This window comes from Nomia melanderi, unplaced genomic scaffold (genome assembly GCF_051020985.1).
Source record: "Nomia melanderi isolate GNS246 unplaced genomic scaffold, iyNomMela1 scaffold0268, whole genome shotgun sequence".
Classification (NCBI taxonomy): domain Eukaryota; kingdom Metazoa; phylum Arthropoda; class Insecta; order Hymenoptera; family Halictidae; genus Nomia; species Nomia melanderi.
The window spans coordinates 44,749-59,915 of NW_027475383.1; the positions used below are offsets into that span (position 1 = coordinate 44,749).

Genomic DNA, 15,167 nt, shown 5'->3' on the forward strand with positions numbered 1-15,167 from the left:
AGGTATGCTGCGATTTCCCTCGCAACATCCTCCAGCTGCTCCAGGGAGCCAGCGTTCTGCGCAATGCCGATCAGCAACTCTCTCTCCGAAGGAAACGCTTCCCCAACCAAAGGCCGGATGGCGCCCCTTCTTCGAGAGGAATGCCCGGATGCCGCAGGACGCCTGGGCTCACGAGGTCCCGAGGCACGCGAGGGTGCGGTCGTTCTGCGACTTCTCGCAGGTGCGGTCGCCTCCGTCGCGGAGGCAGGAGCACCCCTTACGGTTACATCAACGGTGACGGGCCTCCGATTATCCCTCCCCGCGCGATTTAAAACTACCCCTTCCCGCAAAGTAAAAAGGGAGCCGGGGGCACTACGTGGGACACTCGGGAGTAGCGAAAGGCTAAACGATGTTACGCTACTCACCGAGGGCGCCCCGGAGCACCCTGCTCCAGGCCGATGCGCGTTATTGTGCGCGGCGCTGTTGTTGTTGTTGCTGCTGCTGCTGCTGCCCGGTGGCGGCCGGGCGGGGGACTTTTCTCGCGGTGGTAGAGGAGGCGTCGTCGTCCTCTTCTCTGGCGGCAGCGGCTGCGCCTCCTCTTCGGACGACGAGCTCGACAACAGGATCCCGCGGTGGTGGCGTCGGCGGGATCCAGCGGCGATTCGCCACGGCTCCGGTGATGATTCCGGGGTTGCGGCTGCCCCGGCCGGCTGTGGCACCTCCACCTCTTCGATGGGTGGGAGGAGCGGGGCCGCTGGAGATGGTGGTAGCGGCCTGGCTACCATCGCTCCTCCTACAATAGGCAGGGGGGTCATTATCGGATGGTCGGCGGTGTCCTGGGGCTACGGTGCTTCCTCGGTGGGGGGCTGCGTCTTGGTGGTGGTGGTGATGGCCCGGGCGGTGTAGGGGTGGCCCTGGTTGCTGTACGCAGCCCCCTTTCCGGCGCGACGTCTATCGGCGAGGGAGGTGACGTGTGGGAAGGGGTGCCCGCTGTGACGGCGGCGTATGATGGCGAAGCCGCTGTCCTTACCCCCGAGGGTTTCCTTTGAGCGGCCCGAGGTGGTGATGGGCCGCTGGAGGGACCCTTCCCTTGAGCCACCGCCCTTGGAGATGGAGTTTGGGCGGTGGGTGTCCCTCCTAATCTCGGGGGCGTTCTTCTGGCTCCGGTCGGAGCCGCTACCGTCCCCCGTGTGGTGGTGGTGGTTCTTCTGCCCACCTCCACCGGGGCGCTGGCACCCCTCGTACCCCGTGTCACCCGCCCTTGGGTGGTGGTGGGCGGGGTCTTGACGGGTGGGGTCCTCGCTGGAGGGGTGCCAGTCGACCCCCTGGTAGCGGGGGCCGTTCTTCTGCCCGGTGGGGTGAGCCTCGTTGTGGTAGCGGCTGAGGGATCGGAGCCCCTCCCGGTAGCAGGCGCCCATGCAGCCGGCGGCGATGTCATAGGAGCAGTCGACCCCGATCGCCGCAGCGGGCTGCCGCTCTTATTGACCGGTAGCGTTCCCTTGGGTTTGGTGTAGATTGGTTGTGTGGCGAGGGGTCGGGGGCGCGGGCCGGGCGCTGGTAGTCGGCCCAATGGTGATGGTTAGCGTGGGAGTGCTGGACCGGCTTCAGGGCCGCGCTTTGCCCCCCCCCCCCTAGCCGCCGGTCTCGTTGTCGTCGTCTTCGTCGTCGTCCTCGTAGTCCTCGTTGTTGTCCCCGTCGTAGTTGCAGATGTTTTAGCTGTTGCCGTTGTTGTTGCCACTGCCGGGGGGATAGAAAGAGAAGAGAGACTCACTCGGCGCAGGAGTCCAGCGATGCAGGAGCTCTCTCCGAGGGGAATAACACCTCGCTCCTGATTCCTGATCCAGCGGAGGTAGACGTGGATCAGGCGAGCCGTCCTTCCCGTCGGGGTTGCCGATGGCCAAGTCCTGGTGGGTCGTAGCGGTGTTGGGTGACCCACGTAGAGGAAGACCAGGGCTGATGGGGTTGGCCTGTGGTGGTTGTTGGCGTCCAAGTAGAGGGCTGGTTGCCCTAGGACCCTCTTAGACCCTCAGTAGACCCTGGTCGTCCTCTCCCTCGGTTGTCCACGGAAGCAGGATGGTGGGCGGCGCAGGTGGTGATGCGCGGGTGATCCTCCCGCGCAGGTGGGCGGCGCAGGTGTACTCCCGCGCAGGCTTGATCCGGTCCCGTGGCGAAGGCACTTTATCACACTTTACCGCACAACACCTCGAGCACTGATCGTGAACAGACCTTGCCGCGCACACGCCCGATCGCAACTCGGCCCGCACTGTTGCGTAGTACCGCGGCGGGTGAATTTACCGAGATTTCGGGACTTCGCGGAGCCAGAATATTAAGGGGCTTACTCTTTGGAGTCCCGAGTCGGTCCAGCAGGTGAAAAAAAATAAGAGCTCTAATTAGCAGCGCTAATTGAGCCGTTTCTGGCGGCACTGCAGTGCCGGACCGACTCACGGCGGAAGTGGAGCGAGCCCTAGCGATCCGCCTGAATCCAAAAATCGCGTTAATTTTCTGACTCCGCGATGCGGAGTGTATCAGATATTAAGCTGATAAGAACAGATAAAAAGCGCTTTATTCACAAAGAATGTTCCCCCAGCCTTACATTGTTTGGCTGGGGGTGGATACATAGTAGCGCCTTTATGGCGAAGGCAAAATAGTTGATATAACTCTATAGCGTCTGTCGCTATTTTCAGATCTCAATCGGCGGTGGCTCTTATCTCATAAACACCTTAGCATTTATATGAATCTAGCAAGAGTCTGAATATGTATATACTAGTGGAAGTAGATAGTTAATCGAATAAATAGCCAAACTAGAATAAATTATATAAATAAATAAATAATAGTAGCGTAGATTAAATAAACAAATATACATAGCATACATAAATATAAACAAGAAAAGAAGAGGCACAGAAATATATATACATAAATAAATAAATAAATAAATAGATAAAATAAATAACCAAACAGAAATAAGCGAGAATAAACATTAAAGATTAAATAAACAAATATACATAGCATAAATAAATATGGACAAAATAAATATAAGTGTAGATATATAGCTAAAGGTAATTTTCAATATATACAATTCAGTGGTTAAATATGTACATAATATGTAGTTCCTAGTCAAATCCGGGCTCTACTGTGCCCCGGCCTTCGCCATAGAAAACAGCACAAAAATAAAATAAAATAAATAGATATATAAATATAAATACGATTAAAAGCATCTCAGTAGCGGCTATTTCGCATTTCAATTAGGGCGCATACGCGGAAGTGCAGTTATAGAGAAGCGGTTAGTATAGAATTAGAGTAGGCGGTTGAGGCAGGGAATGATTAAAATGAATAGATCAGATAGATAAAATAATCAAGTACATAAATAAATAAATAATAAATAATAAATAAATAAATAAATAGATAAATAAATAAACTGGGATAAAAAAATCAGAAATATAAAAAAATTAAAGAAAAATAAAAGAAAGAGTACCAAATTGATGAATAATTAGAACCAGTGTCACATCACTAATTAAGAAATCGTTACCAAATCTCGTAGTTAGTTCAGAAAGAAAAAATAAACAGATATGTAAATAAATATGTAAATAAATAAATATGTAGATGAATAAATATGTACATAGATAAATATGTAAATAAATAAATGTTTACATAAATAAATAAATACGTAAGTAGAATGAAAGAAAAAAGAAAAAAATATGTAACTAAACAGATAAATATATCGTTAGTCAGTATGTTTGAAACGGTTAAGTAAATAGATAAATAAAAACCAGGAAAAGAATATAATTAAATGAGTTAATAACTAAATAAATAAGTAGTTAAATAAACAGAGTAAGATAGATAGAACATTAATAGTTATATAGACGAAATGATAAATAAATGGCCATAAGGCCGAGAAGCGAACTCGATGTGTGTTATGAGAGTACACTTTGATCTCAGCCATAAGGCCGAGGAGCGATCTAGATGTGTGTTATGACAGTACACTTTGATCTTAGCCGTAAGGCCATGAAGCGTTCTGGATGTGTGTTATTCGAGTACACTTTTATCTTAGCCATAAGGCCTGGAAGCGATCTGGATGTGTGTTATCCGAGTGTAATTTGATCTTAGCCATAAGGACGAGAAGCGATCTGGATGTGTGTTATCCTTTTACACTTTGATCTTATTCATAAGGCTGAGAAGCGTTCTGGGTGAGTTTTATGCCAGTAGAGTTTGATCTTAGCCATAACGCCTAGAAGCGATCTGGTTGTGTGTTATGCGAGTACACCTTGATCTTAGCCATAAGCCCGAGAAGCGATCTGGAGGTGTGTTATGCGAGTACACTTTGATCTTATCCATAGGGCCGAGAAGCTCTCGGGATGTGTATTATGCGAGTACCCTTTGATCTTAGCCATCAAGCCGAGACGCGATCTGGATGTGTGTTACGCGAGTACACTTTGATCTTAACCATAAGGCCTAGAAGCGATCTGGATATGTCTTATGCGAGTAGTCTTTGATCTTAGCCATAAAGCCGAGCAGCGATCTGGATTTGGGTTGTGCGTGTACACTTCGATCTTAGCCTCAAGGCCGAGACGCGATCTGGCTTTGGGTTCTTCCAGTACACTTTCATTTTTGCCATAAAACTGAGAAGCGATCTTGATGTGTGTTATGAGAGTACACTTTATTCTCAGCCATAAGGCCGACATGCGATCTGGATGTGTGTTATGTGAGTATACATTGATCGTAGCCATAAGGCCGAGAAGCGGTCTGGATTTGGGTTATTCGAGTACACTTTGATCTTAGCCATAAGGCCGAAAAGCGATCTGGATTTGGTTTAGTCGAGTACTCTTTGATCTTAGCAATAAGGCCGAGAAGCGATCTGGATGTGTGTTATGCGAGTACGCTTAGATCGTAGCCATGAGTCCCAGAAGCGATCTGGATTTTGTTTATTCGAGTACTAATAATAAACTAATAAACCTATATAAAACTATATAAAACTATATAAAACTATATAAAACCATATAAAACTATATACAACTATGTAAAACTATATAAACCTAGAAAAACTATATAAAATTATACGAAGCTGTATAAAACTATATAAAACTATGTAAACCTAATAAAACTATATAAAACTATACAAACCTATGCAAAACTATATAAAACTATATAAATGTATATAAAACTATTTCAAACTAATGAAACTATATAAAACTATATAAAACTATATAAAACTATATAAAACTATGTAAAACTATATAAAAGTATATGAAATTAATAAAACTATATAAAACTATATAAAACTATTTAAAACCACATAAGACTACATACAACTATGTAAAACTATATAAACCCAGGAAAACTATATAAAATTATATGAAGCTGTATAAAACTATATAAAACTATGTCAACCTAATAAAACTATATAAAACTGTACAAACCTATGTAAAACTATATAAAACTATATAAATGTATATAAAACTATTTCAAACTAATGAAACTATATGAAACTATACAAAACTATATAAAACTACATAAAACGATATAAAACTATATAAAACTATGTAAAACTAATAAAACAATATAAAACTATATAAAACTATATAAAGCTATGTAAAACTATATAAAACTATATAAAACTATGTAAAACTAATAAAACTATATAAAACAATATAAAACAATGTAAAACTATATAAAACTATATAAAACTATATAGAACTATATAAAGATATTTAAAACTGTATAAAACTAAATAAAACTATTTAAAACTACATAAAACTATATAAAACAATATAAAACTACATAAATCTGGTAAAACTATATAAAACTGTGTAAAACTGATAAAACAATATAAAACTATATAAAAGTATATAAAGCTATATAAAGCTATATAAAAGTATATAAAGCTTCGTAAAACAATATACAACTATATGAAACAATATAAAAATATAATAAACTATCAAAACTATATAATACTATATAAAACTATATAGAACTATATAAAACAATATAAATCTAAATAAATGTATGTAAAACTATATAGAACTATATAAAACTATACACCACTATATAAAACTATATGAAACTCTATAAAACTATATAAAACTATATATAACTAATAAAACTTTATGAAACTATATAGAACTATATAAGACGATATAAAACTAATAAAACTGTATAAAACTATATAATACTATATAAAACTATATAAAACTATACAAAACTATATAAGACTATACAAAACTATATAAAACTAATGAAACTGTATAAAACTATATGAAGCTGTATAAAACTATATAAAACTATATAAAACATTTTAAAACAATATAAACCTGGTAAAACTATCTAAAACTGTGTAAAACAACACAAATCAATATAAAACTATATAAATATATTAAAACTATATTAAACTATATAAAACTGCATAAAAGAATATCAATCTATTTAAAACTATATAAAACTGGATAAAACTATATAAAACTATGTAAAACTATATAAATCAATATAAATCTATATAAATATATGTAAAACTATATAGAACTATACAAAACTATACACCACTATATAAAACTATATGAAACTATATAAAACTATATAAAACTATATAAAAATATATAAAACTATATAAAACTATATAAAACTATATAAAATTATTCAAAACTATATAAGACTATATAAAACTATATAAAACTAATGAAACTGTATAAAACTATATAAAACTAATAAAACTGTGTAAAACTACATGAAGCTATATAAAACTATATAAAATTATATGAATCTATATAAAACTGTATAAAACTGTATAAAACTATATAAAACGAATAAAACTGTATTAAACTATATGAAGCTATATAAAACTACACGAAACTATATAAAACTATATAAAACTATAAAAAACTATATGAAACTATAAAGAACTATATAAAACTATATAAAACTATATAAAACAAGTGAAACTCTATTAAACTATATAGTACTATATAAAACTATATAAAACTCTATTAAACTATATAAAACTGTATAAAACTATACAAAACTAATAAAACTATTTAAAACTAATAAAACTACATAAAACTATTCAAAACTATATAAAACCATTTAAAACTATACAAAACTATATAAAACTATGTAAAACTATATAAAACTAATAAAACTGGATAAAACTATATAATACTATATAAAACAATATAAAACTATATGTGTCTATATAACACTAATAAAACTATATGTGTCTATATAAAACTGTATGAAACTATATAAAATTAATAAAACTATATAAAACTATATAAAACTATATAGAACTATATAAATCTATATAAAACTATCTAAAACTATATAAAACTATATAAATATCTATAAAACTATATAGAACTATATAATACTATATAAAACTATATAAAACTATATAAAACTATCTAAAACTAATAAAACTTTATGAAACTATATAGAACTATATAAAACTATTTAAAATTATATAAAATTATATAGAAGTATGTTAAACTATTTAAAACTGTATAAAACTCCATAAAGCTATTCAAAACTATATAAAGCCATATAAAACTATATAAAATTATATAAAACTATATGAAACTATATAAAACTATATAAAACTATACAAAACTATTTAAAACTATATAAAGCTATATAAAACTAATGAAACTATTTAAAACTAATAAAACTATGTGAATCTGTATAAAACTATATAAAATTGCATAAAACTAATAAACCTATACAAAACTATATAAAACTATATAAAACTATGTAAAACTATATAAAACTTTATAAAACTATATAGAACTATATAAAACTATATAAAATTAATGAAACTAATAAATCTAATAAAACCGTATAGAATTATATATAACTATATAAAACCATATGAAGCTATGTAAAACTATATAAAACTATTTAAAACTATATAAAACTATATAAAACTATATAAAACTAAATAAAACTATATAAAACTATATAAAACTATATAAAACTATATAAATCTATATAAAACTGTATAAAACGATATAAATCTATATAAAACAATATAATACTATACAAAACTATGAAAAACTATATAAAACTATGTAAATCTACATAAAACTATGGAAAACTATATAACAATATATAAAACTACATAAAACTGTATTAAACTATGTAAAACTATATAAAGCTATGTAAAACTATATAAAACTAATTAAAACTATATAAAACTATTAAAACTATATGAAACTACATAAAACTATATAAAACTGTATTAAACTATATAAAATTATATAAAACTATATAAAACTAAATAAAACGAAATAAAATTATATGAAACTATACAAAACTATATAAAAGTATATAAAACTATATAAAACTATATAAAACTATAAAAATCTATATAAAACTGTATAAAACGATATAAAACTATATAAAACAATATAATACTATACAAAACTATGTAAAACTATAAAAAACTATGTAAATCTACATAAAACTATGGGAAACTATAGAAAACTATATAAAACTGTATAAAACTATATAATACTATATAAAATTATATAAAACTATCTGAACCTATATAAAACTATGTAAAACTACATAAAAATAATAAAACTATATAAAAGTATATAAATCTATATAAAACGATATAAAACTATATAATACTATATAAAACTATATAAAACTATATGAACTTTTATAAAACTATGTAAAACTACATAAAAATAATAAAACCATATAAAACTATATAAATCTATATAAAACTGTATAAAACGATATAAAACTATATGAAACAATATAATACTATACAAAACTATGAAAAACTATATAAAACTATGTAAATCTACATAAAACTATGGAAAACTATATAAAAATATATAAAACTATATAAAACTGTATTAAACTATGTAAAACTATATAAAGCTATGTAAAACTACATAAAACTATATACTTCTACATAGAACCAAGGAGAACTATATAAAATTATATAAAACTATATGAAACTATATAAAACTATATAAAACTATATAAACCTATATAAAGCCATTTAAAAGTATATGAAACTAATAAAACTATATAAAACTATATAAAACTATATAAAACTATATAAATCTATATAAAACTATATAATACTATATAAAACTATATAAAACTATATGAAATTATATAAAACTATATAAAACTATGTAAAACTATATAAATCTAGTAAAACTAATGAAACTGTATAAATCTATAAAAAACTTTATAGAACAATATAAATGTATATAAAACTATGTAAAACTAATTAAACTGTATAAAACTATATAAAGCTATGTAAAACTATATAAAACTATATAAATCCATATAAAACTATGTAAAACTATATACAACTATGTAAATCTATATGATACTAATAAAACTATATAAAACTACAAAAAACTATATAAAACTACTAAAACTATACAAAACTATATAAAACTATATAAAACTATATAAAACTATATTATACTATATGCAACTATATAAAACTATATAAATCTACATAAAACTATATAATACTATATAAAACAATATAAAACTATATGAAATTATATAAAACTATATAAAACTATGTAAAACTATATAAATCTAGTAAAACTAATAAAACTGTATAAAACTATATAAAACTGTATAGAAATATATAAATGTATATAAAACTATCTAAAACTATATAAAACTATGTAAAACTTTATAACACTATGTAAAACTAAATACATCTAATAAAACTATATAACACCATATAAAACTATATAAAACTATACAAAACTATGTAAAACTATATAAAACTATGTAAAACTATATAAAACTGTATTAATCTCTATAAAACCAATGAAACTAGTATAACCAGATAAAACTATATAAAACTGTGTAAAGCTATGTAAAACTATTGAAAACTATATAAAACCATATAAAACTACATAAAACTATATAAAACTATATACGATTATATGAATTTATTAAAACTATATAAAACTAGATAATACTTTATAAATCTAAATAAAACTATATAAAACTATATAAAACTATATAAAACTATGTAAAACTATATAAAACTTCAAAAAACTATATAAAAGTATTTAAAATTATAAAATCTATATAAAACTATGTAAAGCCTTATGAAACTATATAAAACTAATAAAAATATATAAAACTAATTAAAACTTTATAAAATAATACAATACTGTATAAAATTATATAAAATTAACAGAACTATATAAAACTATATGAAACTAATAAAACTATATAAAACTTTGTAAACCTAATAAAACTTTGTAAAACTATATAAATCTATATAAAACTATATTAAAGTATATAAAACTATATAAATCTGCATAAAACCAAGGAGGACTATATAAAACTATATAAAACTAAGTAAAATTATTTAAAACTATATAACACTACATAAGACAATATCAGTATATATAAAACTATTTAAAAATATATACATCTATTAAAATTATATTTAACTATATAAAAGTATATAAAACTAAATAAAACTATATAAAACTGCATAAAACTATATAAAACTATATAAAAATATATATAACACTATATAAGTCTATATAAAAGTAAATAAAACTTTATAAAACTATGTAAAACTATTTAAAACTGTATTAATCTCTATAAAACCAATGAAACTAGTATAACCATATATAACTATATAAAACTGTGTAAAGATATGTAAAACTATTTAAAACTGTATAAAACCATATAAAACTACATAAAACTATATAAAACTATATACGATTATATGAATTTATTAAAACTATATAAAACTAATGAAACTAATAAAACTATATAGATCAATGTAAACCTTATAAAACCGTATCGTACTATATAAAACTATATAAAACAATATAGAGGTATATAAAATCATATAAAACCATGTAAGACTATGTAAAACTACGTAAAACTATACAAAACTGTATAAAACTATATAAAACTATACAAAACTATTTAAAACTGTAAAAAACTATGTAAAACTAATAAAACTGCATAAAACTATGTGAATCTCTCTAAAACTATATTAAACCATGTAAAACTATATAACTATATAAATCGATTAATACTTTATAAAGCTATGTAAATCTCTCTAAAACTATATTATACCATATAAAACTACATAAAACAATATCAATCTATATAAAACTATAAAAAACGATGTAAAACAATATAAAAATATATAAATATATATAAGACTATGTAAAACTATGCAAAACTATATAAAACTATATAAAACTATATAATACTGTATAAATCCATATAAAACTAATAAAACTATATAAAACTATATAAAACTATACAAAACTATATAAAGCTATATAAAACTAGATAGAACCATATAAAACTATGTAAAACTTTATAAATCTATTAAAACTATGCTATGCTATATAAAACTACATAAAACAATATCAATCTATATGAAACTATATAAAACTATATAAATGTATTAAAACTATATTGAACTATATAAAACTGTATAAAACTATTTAAAACTATATAAAACTAATAGAACTATATAAAACTATATAACACTATATAAAACTATATAAAACTATACAGAACCATATAAAACTATGTCAAACTATATAAAACTAATATAACTATGACAAACTACATAGGGCTAAATAAAACTATGTAAAACTATATAAAACTATATAAAACTATATAAAACTATATAAAACTACATAAAACTATATAAAACTACATAATAATATATAAAACTAACAAAACTATATTAAACTATATAAAACTATATAAAACTATATAAAACAATATAAAACTATGTAAAACTATATAAAACTATATAACTATATAAAACAATATAAAACTATATAAAACTATATAAAAGATACAAAACCATATAAAACTGTATAAAAGTAACAAAACTATATATTCCTATATATAATTCTATAGAACTATAAAAAACTATATAAAACTATATAAAACTATATAAAACTAATAAAATATATAAAACTATATAAAACTATATAAAACTAATAAAACTATATAAATCTATATAAAACTATATAAAACTCTATAAAACTATATAATACTATATAAAACTATATAAAACTATATAAAACTAACAAAACTATATAAAACTATATAGAACTCTATAAAACTACATAATACTATATAAAACTATATAAAACTATATAAAACTATATAAAACTATATAAAACAATATAAAACTAACAAAACAATATAAAACTAACAAAACTATATAAAACTATAAAAACTATATAAAACTGTCTGAAACTGTATAAAACCTTGTAAACTATATAAAACTATAAAAAACTATATAAAACTATATAAAACTATAAAAAACTCTACAAAACTATATGAAACTATACAAAACTATATAAAACTATATAAAACTATATAAAACTATATAAAACTATATAAAACTACATAAAACTATATAAAACTCTATAAAACTTAATAAAACTACATAGAACTATATAAAACCAACAAAACTATATAAAACAGTATAAAACTATTTAAAACTATATAAAACTGTATAAAACTGTATAAAACTATATAAAACGAATAAAACTATATCAAACTATATAAAACTCTTTAAAACTATATAAAACTTAGAAAACTCTATAAGCCTATATAGAACTCTATAGAACTATATAAAACTATATAAAACTATATAAAACTATATAAAACTATATAAAACTATATAAACCTATATAAAACTAACAAAACTATATAGAACCATTTAAAAATGTATAAAACTATATAAAACTATATAAGACTATATAAAACTATATAAAACTATATAAAGCTAATAAAACTATGTAAAACTATATAATACTATATAAAACTATATGAAAAATATATAAAACTAACAAAACTATATAAAACTAACAAAACTATATAAAACTTTATAAAACTATATAAAACTATATGAAACTATATAAAACTATATAAGACTATATAAAACTACATAAAACTATATAAAACTATATAATACCCTATAAAATTACTTAAAACTGTATAAACCTGAATAAAACTATATAAAACTATATGAAAATATATAAAACTAACAAAACTATATAAAAGTATATAAAACTCTATAAAACTATATAACACTATATAAAACTATATAAAACTATATAAAACTATACAAAACTGTATGAAACTATATAACACTATATAAAACTATATAAAACTATATAAAACTAACAAAACTATATAAAACTATGTAAAACTGTATAAAACTATATAAAACTATGTAAAACTATATAAAACTATATAAAACTATGTAAAACTATATGAAACTATATAAAACTAACAAAACTATATAACACTATATATAACTATATAAAACTATATAAAACTATATAAAACTATATAAAACTATATAAAACTATATAAAACCCTATTAAACTATATAAAAATACATAAATCTATATAAAACTATACAAAACTATATAAAACTATATAAACTATATAAATCTATATAAAAATATATAAAACTAATAAAATTATATAAAACTATATAACACTATATAAAACTATATAAAACTATATAAAACTAATAAAACTAAATAAAACTATACAAAACTAATAAAACTATATAAAACCAAATAAAACTATACAAAAGTAACAAACTATATAAAACTATATAAAACTATATAAAACTAATAAACCTATATAAAACGATATGAAACTGTCTGATACTGTATGAAACTATATACTATACAAAACTATATAACTATATAAAAATCTATAAAACTATATAAAACAATATAAAACTATGTAAAACTATATAAAACTATGTAAAACTATATACAACTACATAAAACTGTCTGAAACTGTATAAAACTATATAAACTATATAAAACTATATAAAACAATATAAATCTATGTAAAACTATATAAAACTATATAACTATATAAAACTATATGAAACTATATAAAACTATATAAAGCTATATAAAACTATATAAAACTATATAAAACTATATAAAACTAACAAAACTATATAAAACTATGTAAAACTGTATAAAACTATATAAAACTATGTAAAACTATATAAAACTATATAAAACTATGTAAAACTATATAAAACTATATAAAACTATATAAAACTAATAAAAATATATAAAACTAATTAAAACTTTATAAAATAATACAATACTGTATAAAATTATATAAAATTAACAGAACTATATAAAACTATATGAAACTAATAAAACTATATAAAACTTTGTAAACCTAATAAAACTTTGTAAAACTATATAAATCTATATAAAACTATATTAAAGTATATAAAACTATATAAATCTGCATAAAACCAAGGAGGACTATATAAAACTATATAAAACTAAGTAAAATTATTTAAAACTATATAACACTACATAAGACAATATCAGTATATATAAAACTATTTAAAAATATATACATCTATTAAAATTATATTTAACTATATAAAAGTATATAAAACTAAATAAAACTATATAAAACTGCATAAAACTATATAAAACTATATAAAAATATATATAACACTATATAAGTCTATATAAAAGTAAATAAAACTTTATAAAACTATGTAAAACTATTTAAAACTGTATTAATCTCTATAAAACCAATGAAACTAGTATAACCATATATAACTATATAAAACTGTGTAAAGATATGTAAAACTATTTAAAACTGTATAAAACCATATAAAACATAAATCTATGTAAAACTATATAAAACTATATAACTATATAAAACTATATGAAACTATATAAAACTATATAAAGCTATATAAAACTATATAAAACTATATAAAACTATATAAAACTAACAAAACTATATAAAACTATGTAAAACTGTATAAAACTATATAAAACTATGTAAAACTATATAAAACTATATAAAACTATGTAAAACTATATAAAACTATATAAAACTATATAAAACTAATAAAAATATGTAAAACTAATTAAAACTTTATAAAATAATACAATACTGTATAAAATTATATAAAATTAACAGAACTATATAAAACTATATGAAACTAATAAAACTATATAAAACTTTGTAAACCTAATAAAACTTTGTAAAACTATATAAATCTATATAAAACTATATTAAAGTATATAAAACTATATAAATCTGCATAAAACCAAGGAGGACTATATAAAACTATATAAAACTAAGTAAAATTATTTAAAACTATATAACACTACATAAGACAATATCAGTATATATAA

General features: G+C 26.5%; 1 pseudogene; it reads right to left on the reverse strand.

Moving 5' to 3' along the window:
* Positions 1–2,377: 2,377 nt before the first annotated feature.
* LOC143175945 (U2 spliceosomal RNA) lies at positions 2,378–2,558 on the reverse strand (annotated as a pseudogene).
* Positions 2,559–15,167: the final 12,609 nt, after the last annotated feature.